General features: G+C 43.3%; 1 protein-coding gene across 6 annotated transcripts in view; it reads left to right on the forward strand.

Annotated features, from left to right (window-relative positions):
- Positions 1-24,459, forward strand: part of RPGRIP1L (RPGRIP1 like) — a 132,521-nt gene that overhangs the window by 105,369 nt on the left and 2,693 nt on the right. For 3 of the 6 annotated variants that reach the window (XR_006385468.1, XR_006385467.1, XR_006385472.1), the window contains one exon: positions 17,462-17,526. The gene's annotated coding sequence lies outside the window, so the exon portion shown is untranslated. Of the gene's footprint in view, positions 1-944; positions 972-11,010; positions 11,295-17,461; positions 17,527-20,167; positions 20,236-24,459 lie in introns of those variants that run through there. The other 3 variants (XR_006385469.1, XR_006385470.1, XR_006385471.1) reach the window with 3 other exon arrangements.

A 24,459-nucleotide genomic window follows, 5' to 3' on the forward strand; every position in this document is an offset into this window, starting at 1 on the left:
AAGAAACCACCTACACATTAGCATTCATTCTCCATTCCCAACTGCCCCACCCCTAGCCCCAAATAATCACTAATCTACTCTCTGTCTCTGTGGGTTCACCTATTCCACACATCTCACATAAACATGATCATGCAATATTATATTTTTTGAAACTGGCTTCTTTTCATTTAGCATCAATGTTTCAAAGTTTATCTACACTGTAGCATGTATCAGGATTCCTTTTATTTTATTTTTGCTGAGTAATATTCCAGTTGTATGACTATACCACATTTTGTTCATTCATCAGTGAAAGGCATTTAGGTTGTTGTTGGTTTTTTTCCACTCTGAGGCTAAATAATCTTGCTGTGAACATTTACATACAGGTTGTTTGTGCGGATATGTGCTTTCATTACTCTTGGGTATATACCTAGGAGTGAAATTTCTAGCATATAGTAACTCTCTGTTTAACTTTTCGAGGAATTTCTAGTGTTTCTAGTGTTTGAAAGTGGCCACATATTTTGAATTTTGAACCAGTGCTCACTTTGGCAGCGCATATACTAAAATTGAACTTTGAACCATGTACCACTATTACCTATCCATGACAATTAATAAGATTTTTTTAAAGATTTTATTTATTTATTTGACAGAGATCACAAGTAGGCAGAGAGGCAGGCAGAGAGAGAGAGAAGAGGAAGCAGGCTCCCTGCGGAGCAGACAGCCCGATGCGGGGCTCAATCCCTGGACCCCGGGACCATGACCTGAGCCGAAGGCAGAGGCTTCAACCCACTGAGCCACCCAGGTGCCCTAAGATATGTTTTAAATAGTAAATTAGAACTATACCCATTGAGTTGAAGAAATTTCTGCTATGTATTATGAAGGATATAAAGCAAGATTCCATAAACTAAGAGAAGTATCTATGATTGCACTTTTGTAAATTGTTTTTTTGTTTTTTTGTTTTTTTAAAGATTTTTATTTATTTGAGAGAGAGAGAGACAGTGAGAGAGAGCACGAGCAAGGAGAAGGTCAGAGAGCGAAGCAGACTCCCTATGGAGCTGGGAGCCTGATGCGGGACTTGATCCCGGGACTCCAGGATCACGCCCTGAGCCGAAGGCAGTCGTCCAACCAACTGAGCCACCCAGGCGTCCCGCACTTTTGTAAATTGAAGACCAAAAAATGTGGGTGTGTTTGCATATGGAACTTGTATCAGTTATAAATGCTTTTGAATGTCAGATAACAATCAACCAGATTAGCAGTGGTTTAAACAAAGGAGTTTGTTTTTCTTCCATGAGATGTAGTGTGAATATAGACAGTTTCTGGCTTGTTTCAGCAGTTCCACAGGGCTCTGGAAGACCGGACCCTTCTTATACTTCTATCCCACCATCTTTTTCACTTCATGGCCAGAAGACGCCTATGGCACCTACAGGCATCATATGTGCATTCTAGGCAGGCAGAGGGCAAGGGGCAAAGACTCTTCTAAATGAATCGTCCAAAGTTTTCCTGGAAGCCCCACCCATAGCTAATATCTCCTTGGCCAGAGCTGGGTCATGTGGCCACCTCTAGCTGCAGGGTAGGCTGGCAAATATGGAGAAAGGATTATCATTATTGGCTTGGACCAATCATGACATATAGCCAGGATTAAGCACACTGCATTGTAAATAAAGTCAAGATTTCACTAGCAAAAAAGAATGGGGCCCTGTAGGACACTCTGTACATACAAATGAAAGACGACTATATGAGCGAGGAGAAGAATGTAGAAGGATGTCCATGGGAGTGCTGACAATGCTTTGGAAGGGGTTGCAGGAGAAGACAAAGCAGAGGGAATGGGTGGGAATAAAATATGATGCATTAATCCAAACAAGCAAGGACTCAGAAACTAAGCCCAGACTCCAAGACACATTCTAACCTACACTGGGTAGAGCAAGGCCAATGAAAAACACTGGTTTGGAGTTATTATCAGTTTCTTTTTTTTTTTTTTTTTTTAAAGATTTTATTTGACAGAGAGAGAGAAATCACAAGTAGGCAGAGAGAGAGGGGAGGAAGCAGGATCCCTGCGGAGCAGAGAGCCTGATGCGGGGCTCGATCCCAGGACCTGAGATCATGACCTGAGCCGAAGGCAGAGGCTTTTACTCACTGAGCCACCCAGGTGCCCCTTATTATCAGTTTCTTAAAAATAAGGAACTAGAGACTTGGAGACTGATGTCAGGAACCCACTGAATGTCTTTGGGTTTATACTGATATGATGATCCACAGTAAATGGAACAGAGTTTTCAAATTTAAAAAAATTCAGTTAGGAATTAAAAGAGGACAGTTTGGAACTCCAAAACCATCTTGCAGGAATACAGAGGAGAAAACTCTTAGCATATACACAGAAAGAAAAGCCTTAAAAGGAGGGAGCCACAAACAACGAAATAAATCTTGGAATGAAGTATTTTAACACAGGGAACATACACAGCATTACATGTTTTCTCAATGGCTCGATATCCTCCAACATCTCTTGCTCAGCATTCCCAAGTCTAATCATTGTGTTTTCTCCCCAAACTGACAGTGACAGAACCAGAGACTCTAAATCAATTTGGGATAATAGAACCAAAGCAGATGAGGTACATTTTGAAGGCCTGTGGGTCCCTTCTCCTGTCCTCTCTGCCACATCTCAAATTCCAGCTGTGGCTTCCGTGGCCAGTTCTAGGCAGGCAGAGGGCAGCGTCAACTGTCTTCACTCTAATAGTGTCTTGCCCCAGGGACGTAATGTGTTTTTTGTCCTCTGATCTGCAACTTCTCCAGAAAGAAGGAAGAGTTTACTTAGCCTGTAGACATGCTACAGCAATTTTTTGCATAATAGTATGATACATTTGGAATCAGGCCCAAGAGTCCTGTCCAGACAGCAATCCAGAGAACACCATTAATGCCCCAAAATAGGGGGCTCTTAGGTGGCTCAGGACATTAAGCATTTGCCTTAGGCTTGGTCATGATCCTGGGGTCCTGGGATCGACTCCCAAATCGGTCTCCAGTCCCATATCTTCTCCCTGTCCTCCTAGCTTGTGCTCTTGCTCACTATCTCTGTGTGTCTCTCTCTCTCAAATAAATAAATAAAATCTTTGAAAAAAAAAAAAAGACCCCAAAATAGATGCTTTAAACGTCATCACCTGACTGGGTTACACCAGCGCCTCTTCCTAAACTCACACATATGGTCTCATGGGACAGGTCAGGTGTCCACTACAATTGGAGATCAGAGGAAGTAGAAAAGTCTCTAGACTGCTTTATGGATTAACAGGCCCAGTTTATTGATGTGAGCGGAAAAGAGATTTTGCTGCCTCTCTACAATCTCACTTAGAGAGGCCAACAAGGACGGAAATGGAGGTTATGCATGGGCCCAATATGATGGACTCCCTCCCATCAAGACTGGTCCTAACTACTGCACTGTTGAATTCTCAGCTTGCCAGAAGCACAGACTAACACCGAGCCCTCAGTACAGTACCACCCCTCAAGGAGACCAGCGAGCCATTGATGGCAACTTGATACATTGGACTCTTGCTTTGGAGGAGGCAGTAATTTATTCTTCCTGCAGTTGATACCTTCTTTGGATATGTTTGCCCTCCATGTCCACAATGCCCCCACCAATATTTCCATCAGAAGGAGAACAAAGTTTGAGCTACCAAATGACGTCCCACACAACATTGCCTCCTATCAAGGGACCCCTCTTATGGAAAAGGAGATAGGACTGCTTCAATCAAATATTGCTGTGCCCAGAGGCAGCTATCCTAATAGAATAATGGAATGTCCTCTTATGGGCGCAGCTGAAGAGCCTGCTCAGAAGCAGCTGAGCAACTTGAAATGCTATCTTCCAGGATGCAATTTACATACAGAGTCTACAGCTGATAGGGCTCCTTGTGCCCAGTAGGGAAACTATGTGGATCCAGAAACCAAAAGGTAGAACTAGGAATGCCCCTTCACCTCCACTCCTGCTAATTTGTGGAATATGTGCTTCCCATCCCTGCCATTTTAGATTCAGTGAGGTCCTGGGTCCTAAGATGGGAACCATTTCACCTAAGACAACATAGTAAGAGTCCCACAGAAGCCACAGTTAGTGCATCATCATTTTGGGCTCCTCACACCCATGGAATAGGCAAGGAAAAAATAGTCCTTATAATAGGTGGTGGGTTAATGATGGCTCAGAACTGCCCCCATCAAGAGCTGGGATCCATTTTTTTTCCTCCTTGGATCTGGGCTATGCCTGTAACTACATTGATCAAAAGAATATAGTGGAAGAGATTCTGCGTCAGTCCCTAGCATCCTCTTTAAGAAGTCCCTTGTTGCCTTTGAGCTCTTCTTCAGTTATCTATCCATTTGAGATCATTGGCTGATAAACACCCAGTCTATCTCTTAGACCAGGAATGCCAATATCTTTCCCCCGAGCTCTCCCTGATACATATTTCACTGGAGCCCAGCTCCTTGCAGTGTGATTGTCTTGTTACTATCATTGCCATTTCTTGCCATAGCATAGCAACTCTCTTATACCATGATTAACAAATTCTGATATTTAACATGAATGGGGAGTTATAGTCATTAGCATCTGTGGTTTCTGCTACTGGAAACAGAGAAGGAAGGCATTCTTCCATGGAACACCATTACCAGCTTCCCAGGGAATGAAAAAAAACACCTGTGTTGATAATACTTGGCTTTGAGTTCATGCAAGGTGTCAGGAACAGCAGCTTGGGAAGTGGCTGCTGCCTGCTAATCTCAAATCAGGATTGACATACGCAGCCTGGTCTATTTCTACTGAAGATATTTCATTTGATATAGCTACACTGATAAAGTAATTGTGAATGTGTATTTTTTCATATTACATGTGGGAATGATTTGCATGGACGAATCCTTAAATGGCAAATAAAACATCATCATCAAGCTCTAGTCAATACCATATAATTGCTTTTATGGCAATTAACATCCCACCTTGGGTTAGGCTTGTTATTGTCACTGTTTTTGTTATTAAAATCAGTGACCCCAAATCAAAGGCATAATCCATGAAAGAAATAATTGAGAAGCTGGACTTCATTAAAATTGAAACTTCTGCTCTGCAAAAGACATGTCAAGAGAATAAGAAGACTGGGAGAAGATATTTGCAAAAGAAATGTCTGAAAAAGGACTGTTGTGCAAAATATAAAAGAACTCAAAACTCAACCATAAGGAAACAAACAACCTAATTTTAAAAATGGGCCAAGGATCTGGACACCTCATCAAAGAAATATACATATGGAAGATAAGCAAATGAAAAGATGCTTAACATATGTCATTAGAGAATTAAATATTAAAACAACAATGACATGCCACTACATACCTTCTAGAATGGCCAAAATCTGGAAAATTTGTAAGAATTGACAAGATTGACAAGAATGTAGCACAATAGTCACTCTCAAACATTCCCGGTAGAAAAGCAAAATGGTATGGCCACTTTGTTTTTGTTTTTGTTTTAAGATTTTTATTTATCTATTTGACAGAGAGAGCACAAGCAGGGGGAGCGAGAGAGGGAGAAACAAGCTCTCCACTAAGCAGGGAGCCTGATGCTGGGTTTGATCCCAGGACCGAAGATCATGACCTGAGCCGAAGGCCAATGCTTAACTGACTGAGCCACCCAGGTGCCCCAATATGGTCACTTTGCTGGACAGTTTGGCAGTTTCTTACAAAGTTAAACACATTCTTATGGAACAATCTGGCAACCATCCTCCTTGATATTCACCCTAATGAGTCGGAAACTTATGTCTACACAAAAACCTGCATACAGACATTTATAGCAGCTTTATTTATAAATGCCAAAACTTGGAACAACAAAGATATCCTTCAATATGTGGATGGGTAAATAAAGTGTGGTACATTCAGACAACAGAATATTATTATTAAGCATGAAAGCCAAGGGAAGACACAAAAGAAACTTCGATGCATATTACTAGGTAACAGAAAATTCCCTGAAAAGACTATGTGCTGTGTGAGTCCAGTTATATGACATTCTACAAAGAAAAAACTATAGAGTATGAAAAAGCTCAGCGGTTGCCAGGGTTAGGAGGATGGAGGGAGGAATAGGTGTAACACAAAGGATAGTTAAGGCAGTGAAAGTATTCCGTATGGTGCTATAATGGTGGATACATGTTATTATACATTTGTCTAAACCTACAGAATGTCCAACACCAAGAGTGAACCCTAATATAAACTATGGACTTTGAATGATAATAATATGTTAATGTAAGTTTACCAGTTGTAGCAAACATCCCACTCCAGTACAGGATGTAGATTGTGGGGAATAGTGTGCAAGGGAGTGGGTGTTGGGGGAAGGCAAGAGATTTATGTACTCTCTGTACTTTCCACCCAATTTTGTTACGAACCTCAAACTGCTCTAAAAAAATTATAGTCTTTTTTAAAAAAACTGCAGAAGAGACTTACATTTTCACATTTCTGCTTTTTTGAAGCCCTGGAGCTGTTTAGATATTAAGTTCTTTCATATAAGATTCTTTGGTGACAGTAGAAAAATATAGCCTCAAATTATATGAAAAGAGAGACAGCTAAGTCTGCTGAACAAGGTTGACTGATTCTGCTAGTAACCGACAGCATGTCTGTAATTAGACTAACTTCCTTGGATCTTTTACCTTAACCTGATGTGAGCATATTGAATTAGATAGTTCTAAAATCACCTGCATCTTGAAATTGTGATTCTTTTATTTCCATTTTCTTTTTTTTTTATTTCCACATACAGATAGTGTGGTTTCAGGACCACTGTCACGCTGGACTCAATCATTTTAGAGAGAACTTAACTTTGGAAGTCAAGCAGTTACTTGTATTGAGTAAATAAGAGGAAAGATGTTGCAGGATTAGAGACTTGCATTAAAAAAAAAATATATATATATATATATATATTTATAGATATATATATACTGATCCAGGAGATAGTACCCAGCAAACTTGGCAGAAGTTTCCATCCTTCACAGAGGAAAGATCCAGAGCTGATGGAACATCCATTGTGATTCACACAGAGAGGTTCTCCCCAGTATGGGAAGAATTGAATGATTCAGTATGGATATTCTGAAGGGATATGGCTGTAACAGAACACACGTGGAGAAGATACTTATGAAATGGAATGAAAAAGATCTGTGAACACTTAACAGATTTTATAGTCTTTTTTTTTTAGATTTTATAGTCTTAAAAGGTAAACAGGATTATACTTTGAAAAGATTTAAATACTTGATAAACTTTAACCCAGACTCATCAAGAACAAAAGAGGAATGACTCAAATAAATAAAACTAGAAATGAAGGAGGAGAAATAACAGTAAAAACCACAGAAATACAAAGATTATAAGAGAATACCATGAGAAATTACATGTCAAAAATTGGACAACCTGGAAGAAATGGATAAATTCCTAGAAACATATAACCTTCCAAAACTGAACCAAGAAGAAAAGAAAATTTGAACAGACTGATTACTAGAATTGAAATTGAATCATTAATAAAAAAAAAAACAAAACTCCCCACCCCCATAAAAACTCCCAACAAATAAAAGTCCAGGACCAGGTGGCTTCATAAGTGAGTTCTACTAAACATTTAAAGGAGTCAATACCTATTCTCAAAATATTCCAAAAAAAAAAAAAAAAGAAGAGGAAGCAAAGTTTCCAAATTTGTTCTATAATTCGTTCATTCTACATCTATTACCATGATACCAAAACCAGATGAAGATACTACAAAAAAAAGAAAGAAAGAGAAAAGAAAGGAAAACTAAAGGCCAGCATCTCTGATGAGCATAGATACCAAAATCCTCAACAAAGTATTAGCAAACTGAACCCAAAAATACATTATAAAATCACTCACTGTAATCGAATGGGCTTATTTCAGGAATGCAAGAGTAGTTCAGTGGTCACAAATCAATCAATGTGATCTATCACATTAATAAGGAAAAGCATAAGAACCATATATGATCATCCTACTAAATGCAGAAAAAGCACTTGACAAAGTACAATATTCATTCATGTTTAAAAACTCTCAACAAAATAGATGCAGATGGAACATACATGAACATAATACAGGCCACGTATAAAAAACCCACAGCTAACATCATACTTAGTGATGAAAAACTGAAAGCTTTTTCTCTAAGATCAGGAACAAGACAAGATGTCCACTCTAACCGTTCTATTCAGCATACTACTGGAAGTCCTAGCCACAGCAACCAGGAAGCGTGAAGAAATAAACACCCAAATTGGTAAGGAAGAAATAAAACTTCCACTTTCATATTTTCAGATGACATGATACTATATAAGGAAAACCCTAAAGACTGTACCAAAAAATTGCTAGAACTTATAAACAAATTCCGTAAAGTTGCAGGATACAAAATTAGTATATAGAAATCTATTGAATTTCTATACAGTAATAATAAATTAGCAGAAAAAGAATTTAAACAATCCCATTTACAATAGTACCAAAAATAACAAAATACTTAGGAGTAAAGTTAGCCAAGGAAGTGAAAGACTTATATTCTGAAAACTGTACAACATTAATGAAAGAAATTGAAGATGACACAAACAAATGGAAAGATAGTCCATGCTCATGGATTGGAAAATATTGTTAAAATGTCCATACTACTCAAAACAATCTATAGATTTATAATGCAATCTCTGTCAAAATACCAGCAACATTTTTCACAGAGCTAGAACAAATAATACTAAAATTTGTATGGAACCACAAAAGACCCCAAATAGCCAAAGCTATCTTCAGAAAGAAGGACAAAGATGGAGGTATCACAATCCCAGATTACAAGATATACTACAAAGCTGTAGTCATCAAGATGCTATGGTATTGGCACAAAAATAGATGCATAGATCAATAGAAGAGAATAGAGAGTCCAGAAACAAACCCAGGCTTATCAATTAATTTATAACAAAGGAGGGAAGAATAGACAATGGGGAAAAGACTGGGACACTTGGGTGTCTCAGTCATTAAGTGTCTGCCTTTGGCTTAGATCATCGTCCTGGGAGCAAGTTCCACATCACATCGGGCTCCCTGCTCAGCAGGAAGCCTGCTTCTTCCTCTCCCACTACCCACCACTTGTGTTCCCTCTCTCTGTGTCTCTTTGTCAAATAAATAAAATAAAATAAAATAGAATAGAATTTCTTCAACAAATGGTGCTGGGAAAATTGGATAGTTATAAGCAAAAGAATGAAATTGGGCGACTTTCTTACACCATATACAAAAATAAACTCAAAATGGATTAAAGGTCCAAATATGAGACCTGAAACCACAAAACTCCTAGAAAAAAATCATAGGCATTAATTTCTTTGACATCGGCTACAGAAACATTTTTCTAGAAATGTCTCCTCAGGCAAAGGAAACAAAAGCAAATTAAATTATTGGGAATATTCCAAAAAGCTTTGCACAGCAATGGAAACCATTAACAAAACTAAAAGACAACCTACTAAATGGGGGAAAAAATTGCAAATTTTATATATAATAAGAAGGTAAAATCCAGAATATATAAAGAACTTATACAACTCAACACCCAAAAAATCCAATTAAAAAGTGGGCAGACAACATGAATAGACATTTTTCCAAAGAAGACATATGGATAGCCAATGGGCACATGAAAAGATGCTCAACATCACTCATCATCAGAGAAATGCAAATCAAAACCACAATGAGATGTCATCTTACACCTGTCAGAATGGCTAGAATCAAATAGACAAGAAATAACAAGTGTTCCTGAGGATGTGAAAAAAAAAAACCCATGTGCAGTGTTGGTGGGTATGCAAGTTAGTACACCCACTGTGGAAAACAGTTCCTCAAAAAATTAAAAATATACTTACCATATGATCCAGTAATTTTACTACTAGATAATTACCCAAGGAAAATGAAAACACTCATTTGAAAAAATATGTGCATCCATATGTTTATTGCAACATTATTTACAATAGCCAAGAGATGAAAGCAACCAAGTTTCCTTCCATAGCTGAATGGGTAAAGAAGATAAGACTTATATACACAATGGAATGTCACTCAGCTATTCTAATTTTCAGTCATAAAAAAGAATGATACCTTGCCATTTGTAACAGAATGAATGGACTTACAGGGTATAATGCATAGTGAAAGAAGTCAATCAGAAAAAGACAAATACCATATGATTTCACTCACACATGTAATTTAAGAAACAAAACAGACAAAGGAAAAGAGATAAAAACAAAAATAGATTCTTTTTTTTTTTTAATTATGTATTTATTTGACAGAGTTAGCAAGAAAAGTAACACAAGCAGGGGGAATGGGAAGGAAGAAGGAGGCTCCCCACTGAGCAAAGAGCCCCATGTGGGGCTCGATCCCAGGACCCTAGGGTCATGACCTGAGCCAAAGGCAGATGCTCAACCAACTGAGCCACCCAGGTGCCCCCCAAAATAGAACAAATGGGTGGTTCCTAGAGGAGAGGTGGGTGGAGAAGGGGTAAAATAGATAAAGGTGATCAAGAGTACATTTATCTTCATGAGCACTAAGTAATGTATAGAATTATTTAATCATTATATTGTACATCTGAAACCAGGATAACACTCTATGCTAATTCTCTTCATTTTTTTAAGAGGATTGCACTGTAGTAATGGCAGAATAATAACTAAAACCTCTGGATAAAATATAAAAATACAAATATCTGAATGTGCTGGAGGAAGTCCCAAAGGAGGCATAAACCAAATAAATGTTCTCTTTCTCTCATTCTTATTCTCTGTCTCTCCTTTTCTCTCTTTCTTTCGCTCTCTCTCTCTCTCTCTCTCTCTCTCACACACACACACACACACACACACACACACTCTCACACCTGAACTCATTTGCCTGAAGGCAGGCCTTAGTCAGCTACTACAAGTGGCCAAAACTCAGAGACCTTCAGTTTAGGAGTCATGAATATTAAGAGAAGTTTAGGATGACCACAACAGTTGCAAAACAGTGTGGGGAGGATTGTGAAAAGAAGAGATCCACAGAGGGAGAGCCTAAACTCAGTGTATAAACCCTGCTTCTATCTCTAGCTGCCCCTGACCTACACATTCATGGAGCAGCTTTCGATCAGTCCAATGAAGATTACAATAACTCAACTGAGATTTCAGTTGCTGCCCACCACAGAAGAGAGAGAATTTGGAGTTTGAATTAACTGCTAATTAAGAGGAACAAAAAAAATCAAGAATCTTCGGAGGAAAATAACCCAGGGACTTTACAAGATATCATTCATAAAATGCAAGATATTAACCAAAATTACTAGACATACAAAGGCACAGGAAAATGTAATCCACACTCAAGACAGAAGGTAGCAAATGAAGACATTAACCCTAAGAAGACCCAGATATTGGGATGAGCAAACAGAATTTTAAAGGAGCTAGTATAACTATGTTCAATAATGTAAAGATATGCTTATAATAAATTAACAGATAGGAAATCTGAGCAGTGAAATAGAAACAGTTGAAAAGGACCAAGAGGAAATTCTGGAACCAAAAATTAAAATCTGAAGTAAAAAATGCAGAGCTGACCATACATAACAAAAGAGTTAGTGGGTTTAAAATGTATCAGTAATAACAGAACATATTTTTTTTTTAAAAGGGTATCAATAAGGGGCGCCTGGGTGGCTCAGTGTGTTGAAGCCTCTGCCTTCACTCGGGTCATGATCCCGGGGTCCTCGGATCGAGCCCTGCATCGGGCTGTCTGCTCAGCAGGGAACCTGCTTCCCTTCCTCTCTCTGCCTGCCTCTCTGCCTACCTGTGATCTCTGTCTGTCAAATAAATAAATAAAATCTTTAAAAAAAAAAAAAGGTATCAATAAGAACTAAGGAGCACCAAGGATAAAAGATTTTTAAAGTGAACAGAGGTCACTGGTCTGTGGGGAAATAAAGAGGAGAGAGAGAAAATGGAAAAAATATTGGATACACCAAAGCAGGATACATAGAAAGTAAAGCACACCTAAGCATATCATACTCAAACTGATGGAAACAAAAATGCAGAGAAAATATTAAGAGTCAAAGAGAAGGCAATATTACATATAAAGGGGCAAGGCCACAGATAACTTCTGGCTCATCACTAGAAAAAGATGGAGGCCAGCAGACAGTATAACCAAACTTTAAAATGCTGAGGGGGGAAAAAAAATTGTCAACCCATCATTCTATATCCAACAAAAATATCCTTCAAGAATGAGGCAAAATGGGGTGCTTAGGTGGAACAGTCATTAAGCCTCTGCCTTCGGCTCAGGTCACGATCCCAGGTCCTGGGATCGAGCCCTGCATTGGGCTCCCTGCTCCACAGGAAGCCTACTTCTCCCTCTCCCACTCCCCCTCTCTTGCTGTGTCTCTCTCTGTCAAATCAATAAAATCCTTAAAAAATAATGAGGCAAAATGTAAACCTTTTCTATAAATAAAAGATAAGAAAATGTCACCTGCCGAAAGAATGTCCAATGGAAAAAAGACAGCCTCTTCAATAAATGGTGTTGGGAAAATTGGACAGCCACGTGCAGAAAAATGAAATTGGACCATTTCCTTACACCACACACAAAAATAGATTCAAAATGGATTAAGGACCTCAATGTGAGAAAGGAATCCATCAAAATCCTTGAGGAGAACACAGGCAGCAACCTCTTCGACCTCAGCCGCAGCAACATCTTCCTAGGAACATCGCCAAAGGCAAGGGAAGCAAGGGCAAAAATGAACTTTTGGGATTTCATCAAAATCAAAAGCTTTTGCACAGCAAAGGAAACAGTTAACAAAACCAAAAGACAACTGACAGAATGGGAGAAGATATTTGCAAACGACATATCAGATAAAGGACTAGTGTCCAAAATCTATAAAGAACTTAACAAACTCAACACCCAAAGAACAAATAATCCAATCAAGAAATGGGCAGAGGACATGAACAGACGTTTCTGCAAAGAAGACATCCAGATGGCCAACAGACACATGAAAAAGTGCTCCATATCACTCGGCATCAGGGAAATACAAATCAAAACCACAATGAGATATCACCTCACACCAGTCAGAATGGCTAAAATCAACAAGTCAGGAAATGACAGATGCTGGCGAGGATGCGGAGAAAGGGGAACCCTCCTGCACTGTTGGTGGGAATGCAAGCTGGTGCAACCACTCTGGAAAACAGTATGGAGGTTCCTCAAAATGTTGAAAATAGAACTGCCCTATGACCCAGCAATTGCACTACTGGGAATTTACCCTAAAGATACAAACGTAGTGATCCAAAGGGGCACGTGCACCCGAATGTTTATAGCAGCAATGTCCACAATAGCCAAACTATGGAAAGAACCTAGATGTCCATCAACAGGTGAATGGATCAAGAAGATGTGGTATATATACACAATGGAATACTATGCAGCCATCAAAAGAAACGAAATCTTGCCATTTGCGACAACATGGATGGAACTAGAGCGTATCATGCTTAGCGAAATAAGTCAAGCGGAGAAAGACAACTATCATATGATCTCCCTGATATGAGGGAGTGGTGATGCAACATGGGGGCTTAAGTGGGTAGGAGAAGAATCCATGAAACAAGATGGGATAGGGAGGGAGACAAACCATAAGTGACTCTTAATCTCACGAAACAAACTGTGGGTTGCTGGGGGGAGGGGGGTTGGGAGAAGGGGGGTAGGGTTATGGACATTGGGGAGGGTATGTGCTTTTGGGTAAATTGGAAGGGGTGGTGAGCCATGAGAGACTATGGACTCTGAAAAACAATCTGAGGGGTTTGAAGTGGCGGGGGGGTGGGAGGTTGGGGTACCAGGTGGTGGGTATTATAGAGGGCACAGCTTGCATGGAGCACTGGGTTGTGGTGAAAAAATAATGAATACTGTTTTTCTGAAAATAAATAAATTGGAAAAAAAAAAAAAAAGAAAGAAAATGTCACCTGCCGACCTGCTCTACATGGAATCCTATAGGAAATTCTTCAGGCTGAAGGGAAAAATACTGGCTAGAAACTCTCCATTAAACCTGCCATTGGGCACCTGAGTGGCTCAGTGGGCTAAAGCCTCTGCCTTCAGCCCAGGTCATGATCCCAACATCCTGGGATCGAGTCCTGCATCGGGCTCTCTGCTCAGCAGGGAACCTGCTTCCCCCTCTCTCTGCCTGCCTCTCTGCCTACTTGTAATCTCTATCAAATAAATTAAATAAAATTTTTTCAAAATTAAAAAAAAACCCTGCCATTAATAATATAGGGGAGCTATGACCAAATATTACCATGAACCCATTCCACTCCCAACAAAGGTAACAGAACATTAGGTAATCATTGCCATTTATAAAATATTTCTTAATTTCCTCATTTTAGACATATAGATAGAATTGCCGGTCTACTTTTTGGGGTTGGATGTGGCCATATGACCTCCTTTAGTCAATGAAATGTGGCAGAAAGTTTTTCAGAGTATAGATTTTGCCTCCTTTTCTTTTTCTGACCTTAACAATCATGCAAATACAGAGATGGCCTAGACTGTAGGCAACCTTCAATAGATGTAGAGTATGAGTGAGATTATTGGGGTTGTTTATTACCACAGCATAACCTAGCCTCTCCTGACTGTTACAGAAATTAGTATCTAGGAAATGATGACACCATCGCAAAGGAAAATACATGGCACTGGCTTAGAGGTCAAACATTCAACTGTAGAACAACTGTTTTATTGGTGCCTGGAAGGTGTGCGGTTCAGGCTTGCAAAGGCAAAACATGGTAAACTATGACCTGTGATAACTTCAAAGGTAGAGAATTTGTCCAATAAAAACTCTTTTCTTTCTGACACATAATCCAGCAGACAATGTTCAAGACAGTGGATATGCTATGAGTCTATGTTCCAAAGTGAGGATGTGTGGAACAAGGTGGACATGAGAAATAAACCTTTTTTTTTTCTTAAGACACTGAAATTTGGAGGTTGGTTTTTGTAGCAGAAGTCAGCCCATCCTAACTGAGAACAGAAAGTGACACCACCCAGTCCCCTTGAATCACTGACCCAGTCATGGAGTATGGCTGTGGTTGGTGGGCCAACCACTCTGCTTTCACCAATGGAGCACAGGCAGGTGGGCGACCCAGGACTGTGGGAACATCTACGGCTCTTTACAAACTGGAAATATTCCCACTTCTAGCAAAAGGCCAAAAGCAAAGCTTAGGATCCTCCTTGATGGAGAACAAAGGGCAGAGGAATATGCACTTGATGGGTCCCCAGCTCTGATACCCTGAAAATTTTGTGTTTATTGAAAGGAATTCAAATGAGAGCCTAGCCCAGAGAAAAGAGTCATTGCCAATATCGGCATGTTCTCAAACAATGAAAGACCAGGGAATACAACAGTATATACTGTGTGACCCCATCTTTGCTATGAAGAAGAGCTACTTTGGTGTGTATGTACTCATACAAAAAGTCTAGAAATGTGTATTCCCAAGTGTCAGCGGTTGGCTACCTCTAGAATTACAGGCCATCTCTATTTCTCCTTTTTTCTTTATTTGCATTTTCTCATTCTTCTAAAATAGATACAGTATTTGTGAGATAAAAACTTTAAAAACAAAGTAATAAACAAACACAACCACCACAAAATGAACGTTTGGCAGAGAACGTGTCGGAAAATCAGACAAATCACTGGGTTGTAGAAGGAAGGCCCAGGGCCAGTATCACACCAGGTCCGCTGGTGGACATGGAAGTTCTCCCTCAGAGAGTGAACGCAGAGAGAATTCTGTCGAGTGTGCAGGTAGGGGCTGTTCCTTGTCTGGCCCGAATTCACCAAGAGAAGAGTAGGTGTTGTTACAAGCTGGTTAGCTTCCAATGTTCAGAGTTTCACAAGGTTCGTGACAAATGTTTCTGGAGCTCTTTCAGGCCCGTGTCTACACATGGAAAGCTCTTCCGACTTTAACTCACCCTTTGGCAGCATGAAGCGTGTTAACACCCCATTTGATCACCTTTAGCAAAAAAATTAGAGTTCTTCTGAAGTTCCTTCCAGCCCTCTGTATGAAGTCCAAGTGTTTTCAAATACCGTGCGACGCCAGCCTTAGAGAGGCAGTCTTGCGAGGGATAGAAAACCGTGAATGCTCTGAGGTGTTTTAGTCACCTCAGAGTTGTAGTCGAAACCACCACCCGTACCGTTCTCAGTGTCTGTCAGAGACACTGCTCTCTCATGCAGTGTGTTAATGGAAAAAAATGAGAGAAAGAAACCAGGTCTAGAATCCTAGGTCTTGAGTCCCCTTGCAGAACGTTGCTTGCAAAATGATCTATTTCCACCTCCAACCCACTGTGGGATCCTTTCTCTCACGGACTCCTTTCCCGCAGAGTACAATGGGGAGAGTGTAGGGGTGGCCGAGGTGCGGATTTTACTGTCCAGCATTGGAGAACCTGAGTCTGTTTCATGGCTTGTTGGCTGAAGAGGAGTTTCCAAAAGCTGCGATGAACGATGGACCCCCCAAACACGCTTTCATCATGAAAAAGTGGGGCAGAGCTGGTGTTGACCAAGATGCAAAACAAAACCCATTTATGAAAGAAATAGGCCCCATTCAAAGACATAAATCATCCTTCCTGCTAATACATTTCCTGCAGTACTTTCCCTCCGAGCTTTGTTGTTCATTTTTCTCACCATCAATAAATAAGGATTGTTTGTTACATATGTAACAACTTAGTGTTTTTCTTCTAAACCACTGGGCTCTGTGTATTAAGGGCACATATTCTTTCCACCTGTTCTGATCGTCATTGGTGTTATTAAAGAAAAGAAAAACCCTTTCCACTTGGGTTTATTCAGAGAGAGTTAACATCTGATTTTACATGGAACTATTTAAAAGAAAAAGAACAACATGGCCTGAAGCCGTTCTAGCATAGGGTGTGGAAGTATTTGATGTCCTGGTGCTTGTTCATAAAAGAATGTTGTTTTGAAATGTGCAGTGAAGTCAGGGAAAGAGATCCAAAGAAAGTTCCCGTTGAGACAAAATCAAATCAACCCGCCTTTACCCCCCCACCCAAACACTTCCCTCATGGATTGGGGGGTCCCCTGGCTCAGTGCCCACCATCTGTGCCCGGGGAGGCCTCAGCTTTGCTGCCTGCAGTGATGTGTGAACATGGGTTTGTCGCAGTCCGGGCACTGATAAAGGTCATTTGTGGATCGGGACCCACAGAACAGAGGCCACCCCGATGGCCTGGCCCACATCACAGATCTAAACCTAAATCAGGGGCACTTAGGGGAGATGCCTTCCTGCCAAGGAAAAGAAGCATCACCAATCACAGTCCTTCGACTCAGCTCGGGCTAACTTACCTTCCCATGGGAAAGTGGATCACCCTAGGCAAGGTGGGCCCACCTTGCCCTGCTTCTGCCTTGTCTCCCCGACCCCTCCATAAAGCTCCCATTGTCCCAAAGCCCCCAGGAAGAGGGCTCTACTGCACGTGAGACACTGTGCACCGCCCCCCATGAATGGACTGTCGGCTCTTGGATAAAGGACATCTGAGTCATTGCTAAATTGTTTTATTTTTGTCATTTGTCAGCACTAACAGGCTGGAGGCGAGACATGTGTCAGAGCTGACCCAGTCTCTGAAGGGATTCTGCAAGAGTGAGTATCACCCAGGTGGTGGCCCTTCCCCATGAACCCCCAGGCTCATGGGTTACTCTTGAAATAAAGCCAAATAAAATGTCTGGAGCCACCAGGCAATGCCAGGAGACACTCGCCCGGGCACAACATTTCATGGGGTGCCAAAAGCTCAGCCATCAAAGGAAATCATATTTTAATGCAGTATTTTAAAAATCAAAATTAATGCAGAAAAAATCCAGGATGAATAAATTACCAGCATGATAAATAAAGAAGGCTCCAGAACAACGCATTGCTCAGCTATACCAGAGCCGGAGGCAAAAGGAAAAATTAGTCGTATACTGATATCCTGTCTGTATTTAAAATTGCGGGAGTCTGTTCATCATAGATTTTTGTACTTGGGTTTTTTAAACATTGCATGAAAATAGGATTTCTCTTGACAGCTGGGTCTTGGAGTGCATACCCTCGAAGGTGCTGGGGCAAGTGGCTCTCACCTATCTGACCCCATCCCAAACCCGATCCTTGCGCTGGAAAGTAACAGGATCCAGCCTCTACCCTCCCGCCCACCCTTCCCAGATTCACCTTCCAGGATGGTGGAGGAAAACAGCGTTTCTTAAGAATCAGGAACAGGGGCCCTGCAGTCTGTCCCTCTGTGGTCATTCCTCTCCTGATGGTTCCCTGGCCCATCTCCGGCCTCTGCCACAGGTCACTGCTGGAAGGGCACTACCGCTGCCTGCTCACTACTGTGGGGGACCCACTCTTACTTCAGGTCTTGGGGAGAGAGGATCAGGGGAGCAGCAGATGACTAGAACCAGTAACTACTGTGCCAGCAGAAACCAACTTTAAATTGGAAGTTTCTAGGGGCACCTGGGTGGCTCAGTCAGTTAAGCATCTGCCTTTAGCTCAGGCTAAAATCTTGGGGTCCTGGGATTAAGCCGTGAGTCAGGTTCCCTGCTTGGTGGGGTGTCTGCTTCTCCCTCTCCCTCTGCCCCTCCCCCGGCTCATTCTCCCTCTCTCTCTCTCAAATAAATAAATAAAATCTTTAAATAAATAAATAAATAAATTGGAAGTTTCTAGTCCTCCCATTGTCAAGAGCTCATTAGCCAGTGCCTGCCTCAGACCCTCACAGGGAACGGCCAACTGAAGACAGCACTGGGGGCCCTTCAATTCCCTTTCCAGGACCCCAAAGTCCTTCTCAAGTTCCCACAGATAACCCCAAAGTCCTGCTCTTTTCCATGATGCCTGGTTGGACGCTTCTCTGTCCAAACCTCCTCCTCAAGGGCATGCCCAAGGGGCAGACACCTTTCTCAGTCCTCATTGAAGAAGGATCTCCAAATACTAGAAGGGTTTTTCCCTCTGTGTGCAACTCTGCCAAGATGCCGGTGGGCTACAGTGGCCCCCACCTTCCCACCAGCCTTTTCGCCTCCCCACATCCCCCATGGGATTCGGCACCTGTGCGCAGGTCTGGGTCACCTGTAGTAAGGGCCATGTGCTTTCACCTCTGTTCTCAGCTCTGAGTGCTGGGCCTGCTGTGGAGCCAATGCTGGGGAAAGACACTCCAAGCTGCCACATCCCTCCCTTCTGGGGTGGGCAGGGGGCAGGGAGTGCTAGCACGGTTGGAAGAAGGGCAGGCACACAGCCGTGATGCTGCTCATTCAGGCTTTCCGGTTCCAGAGCCCCAGGGGCTTCTGGGAAGCATCTGATTCCAGCCCCTCCTCCCTGAGTATTGCTGGTCCCCTCACCAAGACCCCTTCCCCAGAGGGGGCTCAGCTCCCAATGCCACAGCACGAACCCAAAGCCCCTGAGTGTGTAAGGGCGGGGAGAGAAGCATTTGGATCCCAGTCCCCTCTGCTCCCTGGCGTCACAACCCTGCGCGTGTGTCAGGGTCTCTCCAGGCCGATTTCGCCCTCTGCAGAGTGAGCATCATGAACAGTGCTCACTCTGGGTGGCTCAGTGGGTTAGGCGTCTGCCTTTGGCTCAGCCCGTAATCCCAGGATCCCAGGATTGAGTCCCCTGTGTGGCTCTGCGCTCAGCAGGGAGTCTACTTCTCCCTCTCCCTCTGCCCCTCCCTCCGCTCGTGCTCTCTCTCTTAAATAAATAAATAAAATCTTTTAAAATAAATAAATAGTACTACCTCCAGGAGGCATTACTGCGGGGCAAATGAGTCTTCCACGCGAAGCACTTAGAAGAGTGCCCAGCACTCGCTAAGCCCTCCGTGGCCATCAGCCACTCTTACCACCTCCTGGCCTGTGGTGAGTTTATTTTTTTGGCGTGGAGTAGGTGGACAGGGCCACTGGTCATCTCATTGTGCCTGAGGCACGGGGCTGAGGACGTTCTTGGACTGACTCTGCGGGGCACTGGATGCTTCCATTCTCAGGAGCACTGGAGGGATTGGAAAGTCCCCGAGAAAAGATCCCTTTGCTCCAAAGAAGGAGCAACTTTGGGTTTTTAAGTGTAAATGACCTTGAAGACCGGAACAGTGGGAGTCAAGTGGGCACACACGTCCCTTGACTCAGATCTCCTGGCTTCAGAGGAAAACCCCCAAACTTCCCCTGACCCAGGCTGGACCTGGGATGGAGCATGTCTCGTGATAATAATGCAGGAAGACGGCCTTCTTCAGTGTTTGCATAAAAATTGAGCTTTAGCGCATTTTTTTTGTTTCCAGAGAAGAAGTCTTTGTGCAGGTACTGGGTCAAGAATGCCTTTTCAAAGCTTGTCTCACACCGCGTGTGGAAGAGGCCTCCAGGGAGGGCAAGGTTCCTGCAGAACGCTTCGCAGTAGGAGGGAGGCAGGAACCCTCTCCTTCTGTCCTCTAGGTCAGTAAGAATTCTTTCCTTCCAGGGAGGATGACTTGCTTGAGGTCTGGAGACCAGCTCTGGCTGTCAGACCCACCCCAAGTTCCATCCCCAGCCCCATCTGCCTGTCCCCCATCCTTTCCTGGCTTGAAAGACCCTGTCGGTGTCCAAAGCCTCCACATGGGCCCCCAAAGGACCCGCTGGGACTCCGCCAGCCGGCACCATCACCTCCCAGGCAGCAAACAAGACCCCAAGACACAGGCTGACATAAGCTTTACAAAATTCTCCGGAGCCAGCTGGCCTCACCTACTACAGAACCAAATGCCAGGAAACTCCGGCTGGCCCGCCAAATCCCCCAGCCTGAGGGATGTAGGACTTGCTGACATGTGCCTTTGTCCTTCATGGTCAACCCCCCCTCCTCCCTGCCTGCAAGGGGCACCCCAGCCCAGCACGGAGGTCTGAGTCCGTGCAGCATCCTCCACGAGGCAGGGAAAGCTGCTCCCCCAGCTGCTCGGTGGGGGGTTTCCTGCAGGGCCCATTTTCCACACACTGCTTGGGGGGACGACTGACGGTCCCAGATCCCTGGGCCGGGGCGTGGGACGGGGGCCTAAACGGAGGCAACCAGGCCATGAGCCACTCCTGGTCTTCCAACCACAGGCCATAGCTCATTTTTTAGGGGAAACCTGTCTCCCAGGTTTCTGCACTTTGCCTTTCTTCCCTCTTCCTGAAGGGTGTAATGTCCCGACAGCTCTAACCCAAATCTATTTGCATCGGCTCAGGGCGCCCCCTCCATGAACATCACAACTCTTCAGTGTCCCATGCAACAACCAAGAGCGACCTGGAAGCAAGTACCTGCTTCATCAGGGGCTCTGGGGAAGGCTCAGAGAGCGTCCAGAATATCCATAGCAAAATGTCTCCTCCCCATTGTCTCCCAGCCCCCCTCACACCCACCCACCAGGGCAGCCTTACGCCTCCTCTTGGTCCTCTGAGCACACTCCGTAGACCTCTCGCCCTACCTTGCCAGAGAGCCAGACCTGCTGCCACGGAACCAGTCTCTCCTTCCTCCTAGAGAACCTGTCCTTTCCCCTACTGCAGGTTGCTTTGGCTGTTAGGCTCATCCGCAGATCAAGAGGCTCGCAAGCCTGGTGCACAGGCACCGAGTTTTCCAGCTTCCACCCCAGGACTCCCATCCTCGGTAGATGATCTTGTCTGTCTTTACTTCTGTCACCCCTTAACTTGTCGTGTGCAAGCCTGCGTTTTCAAATGATGCAAGATAGACCCAACACCTCAATTCTGGAAGCTTACTGAAGGTCAGACGTTGACTCAGCCATTGAAACTCCCTGTGTTGGAGTAATTTACTTATGTATCTGCAAGGAAAACGGAAGAGCCTGGTAGACAGCATTTTATGGTCTTTCTCCATTAACTCGAGTAGACAAAAAGGAAGCACCACGGCCAAACAGAACTATTCCCTCTGGTCTTTCTCCCTCTCCCAAAGAAAACAAAGAACAGAAACACCTGTGCTACCCCCTCCCCAACCTCACTTCACAGAGTGTGGGGAGCCCCGGCTGGCGTCAGTGAGGAGGGGGACACCCCTGGACTGAAAATCTCAATGGCCCGGATCATCAAAGACCCTCCTTTCTGTGAGTTTTGACTTGAGCTGAGGTCAGTGCAGGACAGGGGTGGGAAATGTGACTGCCTGGAAGGGCTTTTTCATTCTGGAGTGTCAGCTGTGGGTCAGACAGTCTCAGGGAATAAGCTGTAAGTGGAGGTGAGTCTTTCCATATGTCTTGCATGAAAATTGAAAATGATCATCTAATGTAGTCCAGAATCCCTCCAAAACAGTTTTATTGTTTTGAAAAAGAAAAGGAAAAATGTGAGCCAGGTCGAACGTCATGGGGTCTCTAATCCAAATGAACAAAGCAAGAGAACAGTTCACCCCTGAAATGGAGTCAAAGAGGGATCCCAGTGGGTAACAGGTGGGTCTGTGCGTCCAAGTGGACATTTCATAAGGCACAATTTGATGAGGATGATGGCATGGGATAGTCACAGGAATTCCAGACTTCCCATTTGCTGATGAGAGGAAAGAGGCTGCTGAACTCCTGAGAGATCTTTAAAATAATTTTTTCAGTACTTACTGAGGGATTTGATATATAAGGTACAAAAAAAAAAAAAAGTGCTGGGGAAGATAATAGACAGCTATTTACCCTACAGGACTGACAATTGACGGTAGAGTAGCTGACAATATTCTCCCATTCCTTGCCTCAAAATACAGCCTCTCTCGCAGGTATGTGAAATTCCACTGTTAGAGATTCTTTCCTTTGTATTAAACATCCTCAAGAATCATGAAGGGCAGCCCTCATGATTCATTTGGTTTCATCCAAATCCCTCGAAGACTGAGTTATGTATCATTTTCAGCCTATTCAGCTCGATAGGAGTGTATGCGGGTATTTAGTTTCAGGATGAGTCAAGTAATTCTTTTTATTTCTAATTAGAAATGTGAAATGCTTTACTGAACCAAATGAGGTCGTGTCTTGGATTTGCTTTAAAATAAAAATAGGGGGACGCCTGGGTGGCTCAGTTGGTTAAGCAGCTGCCTTCGGCTCAGGTCATGATCCCAGCTTCCTGGGATCGAGTCCCACATCGGGCTCCTTGCTTGGCAGGGAGCCTGCTTCTCCCTCTCCCTTTGCCTGCCATTCTGTCTGCCTGTGCTTGCTCTCTCTCCCTCTCTCTCTCTAATAAATAAATAAAATCTTTAAAATAAAATAAAATAAAAATAGGTGGGGGAGTAGGTAGAGATACGGAAAAAAGACTGGCTAGGCTGATTATTGTGGTAGCTGATGGGTATGTAGGAGTTCCTGTCTCGTACTCTGGGCTGTTATATATGTTTGCAGTTCTCCATAATAGGACATATTTATTTCAGAGAGGAAAACAATAAGATCTTGCTAAAAAAAAATGAAAATGTTTTGTTGCATAATATGTAAAAGCTATAAAAAACACTGGAGCTAGACAATTAGTCTTCTGCAATCCGCTCCCTTCCACCAGAGACTACAGCTGTAAACAACTAGTGTCTGTTCTTCCAGACTTTTTTTTTTTAATCCTAGGATTCTAAAGCCAAAAAGAACCACAGACACTATCTAAGGGGGTCTGGTGTCTTCTCTTGTGAGGAAGAGGAGGGCCAGGGCGTTGTGGGCAGGGATGGGGGGCATGAGTGCAAGGCAGAGTCCAAACTGGGGTCCAGGTCCCACTGCCCCAGGGTCAGTCTCCAGTGAACCCCTCAGGGGACGTGGTTTTCCAAACGCACACTTGTTGGCTTCTCTAGCTTACAGTCTTTCTATGGTGACCAGTGAGAGACGTGAAAGTCAAGGCCAAAGTACTGGAGGGCTTTTTACCCACGACAAGAAGTAGATCCCACAGAGCTCGGTGACTAAGGCAGGAAACCACCTCCCACTTCCTCCATTCTGGGGGCTGGACGATGCTACTTACCCTCTGCGGGGATCAGCGTGGGACCTCCTGTCCTTACCACAACCCGGGACATAATTGAACAGCTCCACTGCACAGCTGTCGCTACCATTAGCTTATGAATCTATCGAAGCAGAGAAGTTTGAGAACGAAAAGCAATATTCCAGTCCTAGATTCCAAGGACCTGTTGCTTGGGTGAGGAGGAGCCCAGGAGCACAAGGAAACCTGAAACTAACCCCCCAGTATGTCTTCATCCCACTGGACTAAACGATGAACTGGACGAGGCACGGTCGGTCATGCTCATGGGACATTCTCCAACCACACAACCAGACCTGCAGGCACAATCCTGGGCGGTCCCTGCCAAAAGCCACAGGGAAGTGAGCAAAGTCAGCAAAGAGTGCTCAAGCTCTGTGATGCAAAGTCCTCCCCAGAGGTCACCTCCTGTCCCACCTCGTCGCCGCATCCCACTAAAGCCACCTAAAGCCATGCTGGATATGAAGCCACGTCTGGGCGCTTAGGGCTTGAAGGAGCTTCCAACTTTCTTCATCAGCAAGCTATCCTGATAAGGAACTCTCCTCTTCTGACCCCTGTGCCCCCTAGGACAGACAGAAGCCCACAGGGCATTTCTAGAGAGATTGCATTTCATGATATCAAAGTTGCCATAAGGAGCGGCCCTCCCTGGCCATAACAACTTACTGATCAG

This window comes from Neovison vison, chromosome 7 (assembly GCF_020171115.1).
Source record: "Neovison vison isolate M4711 chromosome 7, ASM_NN_V1, whole genome shotgun sequence".
In the NCBI taxonomy this organism is placed as follows: Eukaryota; Metazoa; Chordata; class Mammalia; order Carnivora; family Mustelidae; genus Neogale; species Neogale vison.